Source organism: Bufo bufo, chromosome 3, assembly GCF_905171765.1.
Source record: "Bufo bufo chromosome 3, aBufBuf1.1, whole genome shotgun sequence".
Lineage (NCBI taxonomy): Eukaryota > Metazoa > Chordata > Amphibia > Anura > Bufonidae > Bufo > Bufo bufo.
In genome coordinates, this window is record NC_053391.1 from 198,613,691 (window position 1) to 198,621,472 (window position 7,782).

Here is a 7,782-nt window from a genome sequence, read left to right on the forward strand (position 1 = left end):
GGAAAGCGAGACTTTGTGAGAAAAAAATAAATAAATAATTTCTGCTAACTTGTGCCAAAAAAAAAAACTTCTATGAACTCGCCATGCCCCTCACAAAAATACCTTGGGGTGTCTTCTTTACAAAATGGGGTCACTTGTGGGGTATCTATACTGCCCTGGCATTTTAAGGGCCCTAAAGCGTGAGAAGAAGTCTGGAATCCAAATGCCTAAAAATGCCCTCCTAAAAGGTACTCATTGGAATTTGGGCCCCTTTGAGCACCTAGGCTGCAAAAAAATGTCACACTTGTGGTATCGCCGTACTCAGGAGAAGTTGGGCAATGTGTTTTGGGGTGTCTTTTTACATATACCCATGCTGGGTGAGAGAAATATCTCTCTAAAATGACAACTTTGTATAAGAAAATGGGAAAAGTTGACTTTTACAGAGATATTTCTCTCACCCAGCATGGGTATATGTAAAAATACACCCCAAAACACATTGCCCTACTTCTCCTGAGTACGGCGATACCACATGTGTGACACTTTTTTGCAGCCTAGGTGCGCAAAGGGGCCCAAATTCCAAAGAGTATCTTTACGATTTCACATGGCATTTTTTCCGCATTTGGATTCCAGACTTCTTCTCACGCTTTAAAGCCCCTAAAATGCCAGGGTAGTATAAATACCCCACAAGTGACCCCATTTTGGAAAGAAGACACCCCAAGGTATTCCGTGAGTGGTATGGTGAGTTCATGTAAAATTTTATTTTTTGTCATTAATTGCATTAGGCTTGTCAGTAAAAGCAGAAAAAGGAAGAGACCACTGTGGTACTCAGCAGAAGTGGCCAAAATCATTAAAAACAAAAAGATAGCATTTAGTAATTATATAAGAAAAAAAACGAGGATGACAGACAAATTTATAAGATTAGGCAGAGAGAGGCCAAACAAGTTATAAGAGCTTCTAAAGCACAGGCAGAAGAGAAATGAGCTCAGTCAGTGGAAAAAGGCGATAAGACATTCTTCAGATACATAAATGAAAAAAGGAAACTAAAACAAGGAATTAACAAATTAAAAACAAAAGAAGGAAGGTATATGGAAGTAGATAAAGAACGATCTGACTGCCTCAATGAATACTTCTGTTCAGTTTTTACAAAGGAAAATGAAGGAAAAGGACCTTAGTTAGGAAGGAAGACTAAAGAATCTTTTGATGCATGTGTCTTTACAGAGGAAGAGGTTCTAAGTCAGCTGTCTAAAATTAATACAAATAAGTCACAGGGGCCTGATGGGATACACCCAAAGCTATTAAAAGAGCTCAGCAGCGAACTAGCAAAACCATTAACAGATTTATTTAACCAATCACTGGTAACAGGAGTCGTCCCGAAAGATTGGAAATTAGCAAATGTTGTGCCCATTCACAAGAAAGGTAGTAGGGAGGAATCGGGCAACTATAGACCAGTAAGCCTGACATCAATAGTGGGGAAATTAATGGAAACCATACTTAAGGAGAGGATTGTGGAACATCTAAAATCCCATGGATTGAAAGATGAAAAACAGCATGGGATTACTTCAGGGAGATCATGTCAAACTAATCTTATAGATTTTTTTGATTGGGTGACTAAAATAATAGATGGCGGAGGTGCAGTAGACATCGCTTATCTACACTTTAGTAAGGCTTTTGTTACTGTCCCACATAAAAGGCTAATCAATAAATTAGAGTCTTTGGGCTTGGACTCCCATATTGTTGAATGGATTAGGCAGTGGCTGAGGGACAGACAACAGAGGGTTGTAGTCAATGGAGTATTTTCAGACCATGGCCTTGTTACCAGAGGTGTACCTCAGGGATCTGTTCTGGGACCCATATTGTTTAATATCTTTATCAGCTAAATTGCAGAAGGCCTCGATGGTAAGGTGTGTCTTTTTGCTGATGACACAAATATTTGTAACAGGGTTGAAGTTCCTGGAGGGATACACCAAATGGAAAAGGATTTAGGAAAACTAGAGGAATGGTCAAAAATCTGGCAACTAAATTGTAATGTTGATAAGTGGAAGATAATGCACCTGTGGCGTGAAAACCCAAGAGCAGAATATAAAATCAGTGATACAGTCCTAATCTCAGTATCTGAGGAGAAAGGGATTTAGGGGTCATTATTTCAGAAGACTTAAGAGACCATATCTCCAGAAGGATATTGATACTTTGGAGAGAGTTCAGAGAAGAGCAACTAAACTGGTACATGGATTGCAGGATAAAACTTACCAGGAAAGATTAAAGGACCTTAACATGTATAGCTTGGAAGAAAAACGAGACAGAGGGGATATGATAGAAACTTTTAAATACATAAAGGGAAGGTAAAAGAGTAGAGAGTATTTAAAAGAAGAAAAACTGCTACAAGAGGACATCGTTTTAAATTAGAGGGGCAAAAGTTTAAAAGTAATATCAGGAAGTATTACTTTACTGAGAGAGTAGTGGATGCATGGAATAGCCTTCCTGCAGAAGTGGTAGCTGCAAATACAGTGAAGAAGTTTAAGCATGCATGGGATAGGCATAAGGCCATCCTTCATATAAGATAGGGCCAAGGGCTATTCACAGCATTTGTGTGCGGTTCTGCTGAGATACCGCAGCTATACAGATGGACAAACGACATTGTAACAACTAATTGCAACTGGTGTGATATACCAGTTGCCCCTCAAAAAATCTGATTGAGGCAGGGGTGCGATATACCTAGAATATAATTTCTATATAGTGCATTTGTATTGTGCAGCATTTGTGTGCGGTTCTGCTGAGATACCGCAGCTATACAGAGCGACAAACGACATTGTAACAACTAATTGCAACTGGTATGATTTACCAGTTGCCCCCCAAAAAAAATCTGATTGAGGCAGGGGTGCGATATACCTAGAATATAATTTCTATATAGTGCATTTGTATTGTGCAGCATTTGTGTGTGTTTCTGCTGAGATACCGTAGCTATACATTGGGACAAACGACATTGGAACAACTAATTACAACTGGTGTGATATACCAGTTGCCCCCCAAAAAATCTGATTGAGGCAGGGGTGCGATATACCTAGAATATAATTTCTATACACTGCATGCAGAATTATTAGGCAAATGAGTATTTTGACCACATCATCCTCTTTATGCATGTTGTCTTAATCCAAGCTGTATAGGCTCGAAAGCCTACTACCAATTAAGCATATTAGGTGATGTGCATCTCTGTAATGAGAAGGGGTGTGGTCTAATGACATCAACACCCTATATTAGGTGTGCATAATTATTAGGCGACTTCCTTTCCTTTGGCAAAATGAGTCAAAAGAAGGACTTGACAGGCTCAGATAAGTCAAAAATAGTGAGATATCTTCCAGAGGGATGCAGCACTCTTAAAATTGCAAAGTTTCTGAAGCGTGATCATCGAACAATCAAGCGTTTCATTCAAAATAGTCAACAGGGTCGCAAGAAGCGTGTGGAAAAGCCAAGGCGCAAAATAACTGCCCATGAACTGAGAAAAGTCAAGCGTGCAGCTGCCAAGATGCCACTTGCCACCAGTTTGGCCATATTTCAGAGCTGCAACATCACTGGAGTGCCCAAAAGCACAAGGTGTGCAATACTCAGAGACATGGCCAAGGTAAGAAAGGCTGAAAGACGACCACCACTGAACAAGACACACAAGCTGAAACGTCAAGACTGGGCCAAGAAATATCTCAAGACTGATTTTTCTAAGGTTTTATGGACTGATGAAATGAGAGTGAGTCTTGATGGGCCAGATGGATGGGCCCGTGGCTGGATTGGTAAAGGGCAGAGAGCTCCAGTCCGACTCAGACGCCAGCAAGGTGGAGGTGGAGTACTGGTTTGGGCTGGTATCATCAAAGATGAGCTTGTGGGGCATTTTCGGGTTGAGGATGGAGTCAAGCTCAACTCCCAGTCATACTGCCAGTTTCTGGAAGACACCTTCTTCAAGCAGTGGTACAGGAAGAAGTATGCATCCTTCAAGAAAAACATGATTTTCATGCAGGACAATGCTCCATCACACGCGTCCAAGTACTCCACAGCGTGGCTGGCAAGAAAGGGTATAAAAGAAGAAAATCTAATGACATGGCCTCCTTGTTCACCTGATCTGAACCCCATTGAGAACCTGTGGTCCATCATCAAATGTGAGATTTACAAGGAGGGAAAACAGTACACCTCTCTGAACAGTGTCTGGGAGGCTGTGGTTGCTGCTGCACGCAATGTTGATGGTGAACAGATCAAAACACTGACAGAATCCATAGGTGGCAGGCTTTTGAGTGTCCTTGCAAAGAAAGGTGGCTATATTGGTCACTGATTTGTTTTTGTTTTGTTTTTGAATGTCAGAAATGTATATTTATGAATGTTGAGATGTTATATTGGTTTCACTGGTAAAAATAAATAATTGAAATGGGTATATATTTGTTTTTTGTTAAGTTGCCTAATAATTATGCACAGTAATAGTCACCTGCACACACAGATATCCCCCTAAAATAGCTAAAACTAAAAACAAACTAAAAACTACTTCCAAAAATATTCAGCTTTGATATTAATGAGTTTTTTGAGTTCATTGAGAACATGGTTGTTGTTTAATAAAAAAATTAATCCTCAAAAATACAACTTGCCTAATAATTCTGCACTCCCTGTATAGTGCATTTGTATTGTGCAGCATTTGTGTGCGGTTCTGCTGAGATAACGCAGCTATACAGAGCGACAAACTACATTGTAACAACTAATTGCAACTGGTACGATTTACCAGTTGCCCCCCAAAAAAATCAGATTGAGGCAGGGGTGCGATATACCTAGAATATAATTTCTATATAGTGCATTTGTATTGTGCAGCATTTGTGTGTGTTTCTGCTGAGATACCGTAGCTATACAGAGGGACAAACGACATTGTAACAACTAATTACAACTGGTGTGATATACCAGTTGCCCCCCAAAAAATCAGATTGAGGCAGGGGTGCGGTATACCTAGAATATAATTTCTATATAGTGCATTTGTATTGTGCAGCATTTGTGTGTGTTTCTGCTGAGATACCGTAGCTATACATTGGGACAAATGACATTGGAACAACTAATTACAACTAGTGTGATATACCAGTTGCCCCCCAAAAAATTTGATTGATGCAGCGGTGTGATATACCTATAGTATAATTTCTTTATATAGTGCATTTGTATTGTGCAGCATTAGGCACAAACAAAATTGGAACAACTAATTGCAACTGGTGTGATATACCAGTTTCCCCCCAAAAAAATCTGATTGAGGCAGGGGTGTGATATACCTATAATATAATTTTTATATAGTGTATTTGTTTTGTGCAGAATGTGTGTGCGGTTCTGCTGAGATACCGCAGCTATACAGAGGGACAAATGATATTGAAACAACTAATTGCAACTTGTGTGATATACCAGTTGACCCCCCAAAAAAATGATTAAGGGGTTCTATATACCTGCTTCCATAAATACTGCTCTTCTGTAGAGACTTTGTCACAAGGTCATTTTGAAAATGACAGGCACAGGAAGAGGCAGGCCATTCCGCAGGGGTGGTAGGGGTCGGGCAGGTGCACCAGGCCCAAGCCTAAGTGGGAAGTTGGAGAAGGTGCGTGCGATTACGTCAAAGGACGTACCAGATTTGGTTGAGTGGCTCACTCAGCCTTTTGCTTCTGCACCCTCCTCATCCTCTGTATCTGCACCCTCCTCACTCTCTGCTGTGTGCACTCCCAAAGATACCACCACTACCACCACCATCTCCAAAGCCCCTCCACTCGAATCAGAGGAATTATTTTCTTTCAATTCCCAGACCTTACCAATGCGCAGCCATTCTTGGCATCGGATGAGGAAGAGGAGGTAGCAACGGGTGCGATTCAGTGTTCGGACGACAGTACCCAGATCAGCCTAAGGAGGGTGGTCTCCGCTGTAGCTGCCTAATCCGAGATCTCTAATGTCTGTGGTGGTGAAAGTGATGATGATGACATGTCGATGGACGTCACGTGGGTGCCCACAAAAGAGGAAGAGGAAGGGAGTTCAGAGGGAGAGACGGATCATCAGATAGGGAGCAGAAGGAGGAGAAGCAGGCAGAACTCGCAGTGCACAGGAGTCAAAAAGCAGACTTCAAATGTATCTGGAGTGAGCCATCCACCATGCATGGTCACATCTTGTGCTCCCAGGACGCCGGCACATGGCTCCGCAGTGTGGGCTTTTTTTAACGTGTCAGCTGTTGATAATAGTGTTGCCATCTGCAGCCTGTGCTGTCAACGCATAAGTCGCGGTAAGCCAAACACTTGCCTAGGGACGACCGCCTTAAGACGGCACCTGGCCTCCCATCACCGAGTCCAGTGGGAGCAACGCCGTCAGAACCCACAAAGCCACACTCCTGGTGCTCCAAGTCCTGCCTCTTCTCCTTCTCATCTCTTCTCCCATTTGTCCTCCACTCCACCTTCCACCGTTCCATCGTCGTATTCATCTGGCACAAGGCAGGCCTCCATGGCCCAAATGTTTGAGCGTAAAAACATGATGACGCTGGATAATACTTTTGCCTAACGGCTGACCGCTGGCTTGTCGGAACTGCCATATAAATTGGTGGACTCGGAGGCCTTTAGGAAATTTGTGGCCATTGGCACACAGTGTCAGTGCCAAGATACATCTGACCACAGAAACGTGGTCTAGCAAACATGGGCAGGGAAGGTACATAACTTTTACTGCCCACTGGGTGAACCTTCTGATGGCCATCAAGCATGTAACCCGTGGCATTCATGTGGATTTTGTGTAACCGCCACAGATTGCATGCAGGACTGCTTCTTCTTCTCCTACTCCATCCTACGGCTGACTCCTCCTTTTCCACTGCTACCGCCTCTTCCGTTGCACCCCCTCCAGCTCCCCAGAACCTATTTGACGTGCCAGGTGAGACATTGCCATGCTGTGCTGCGGCCGTTGTGCCAGGAAAGCCAAGAGCCACACCTGTCCTGCACTGCTTTTAGCTCTGCAGTCTCAGGCCGATGAGTGGCTAACCCCGCTCAATTTGACAGTTGGTAAAGTGGTGTGCGACAACGGTGACAATATGCTGAGCGCACTGAAACAGGGCAAAATGACACACATGCTGTGCATGGCACACATCCTGAACTTCCTAGAGGGGGCTACTCCACCTGAGACAAGTCAGCAGGAGTCTGAAGAGGATTTAGAGGAGGATGGTGCCTGGGGAAGGAGGAGGAGGAGCAAGAAGAGCAGGCTTTAAACTTTTCTGGGATCCCCAGTGTTGTCCGTGGATGGGGGGAGGAGACTGAGGACGACAGTCTCCTGGGCAATTTAGTCTAAATGGGGGCCTTCTTGCTCTAGTGTTTGAAGAGGGACCCCCGTATAAAAAGCATAAAGGTCAAGTAGGAGGGCAACTAAGGTTCAGAGGAGGGCAACTAAAGTAATAACTGGAATGGGCCAACTACAGTACCCTGAAAGATTATCAAAATTAGGGTTATTCACTTTAGAAAAAAGACGACTGAGGGGAGATCTAATTAATATGTATAAATATATCAGGGGTCAGTACAGAGATCTATCCCATCAGCTATTTATCCCCAGGACTGTGACTGTGACGAGGGGACATCCTCTGCGTCTGGAGGAAAGAAGGTTTTTACACAAACATAGAAGAGGATTCTTTACGGTAAGAGCAGTGAGACTATGGAACTCTCTGCCTGAGGAGGTGGTGATGGTGAGTACAATAAAGGAATTCAAGAGGGGTCTGGACGTATTTCTGGAGCTTAATAATATTACAGGCTATAGCTACTAGAGAGGGGTCGTTGATCCAGGGAGTTATTC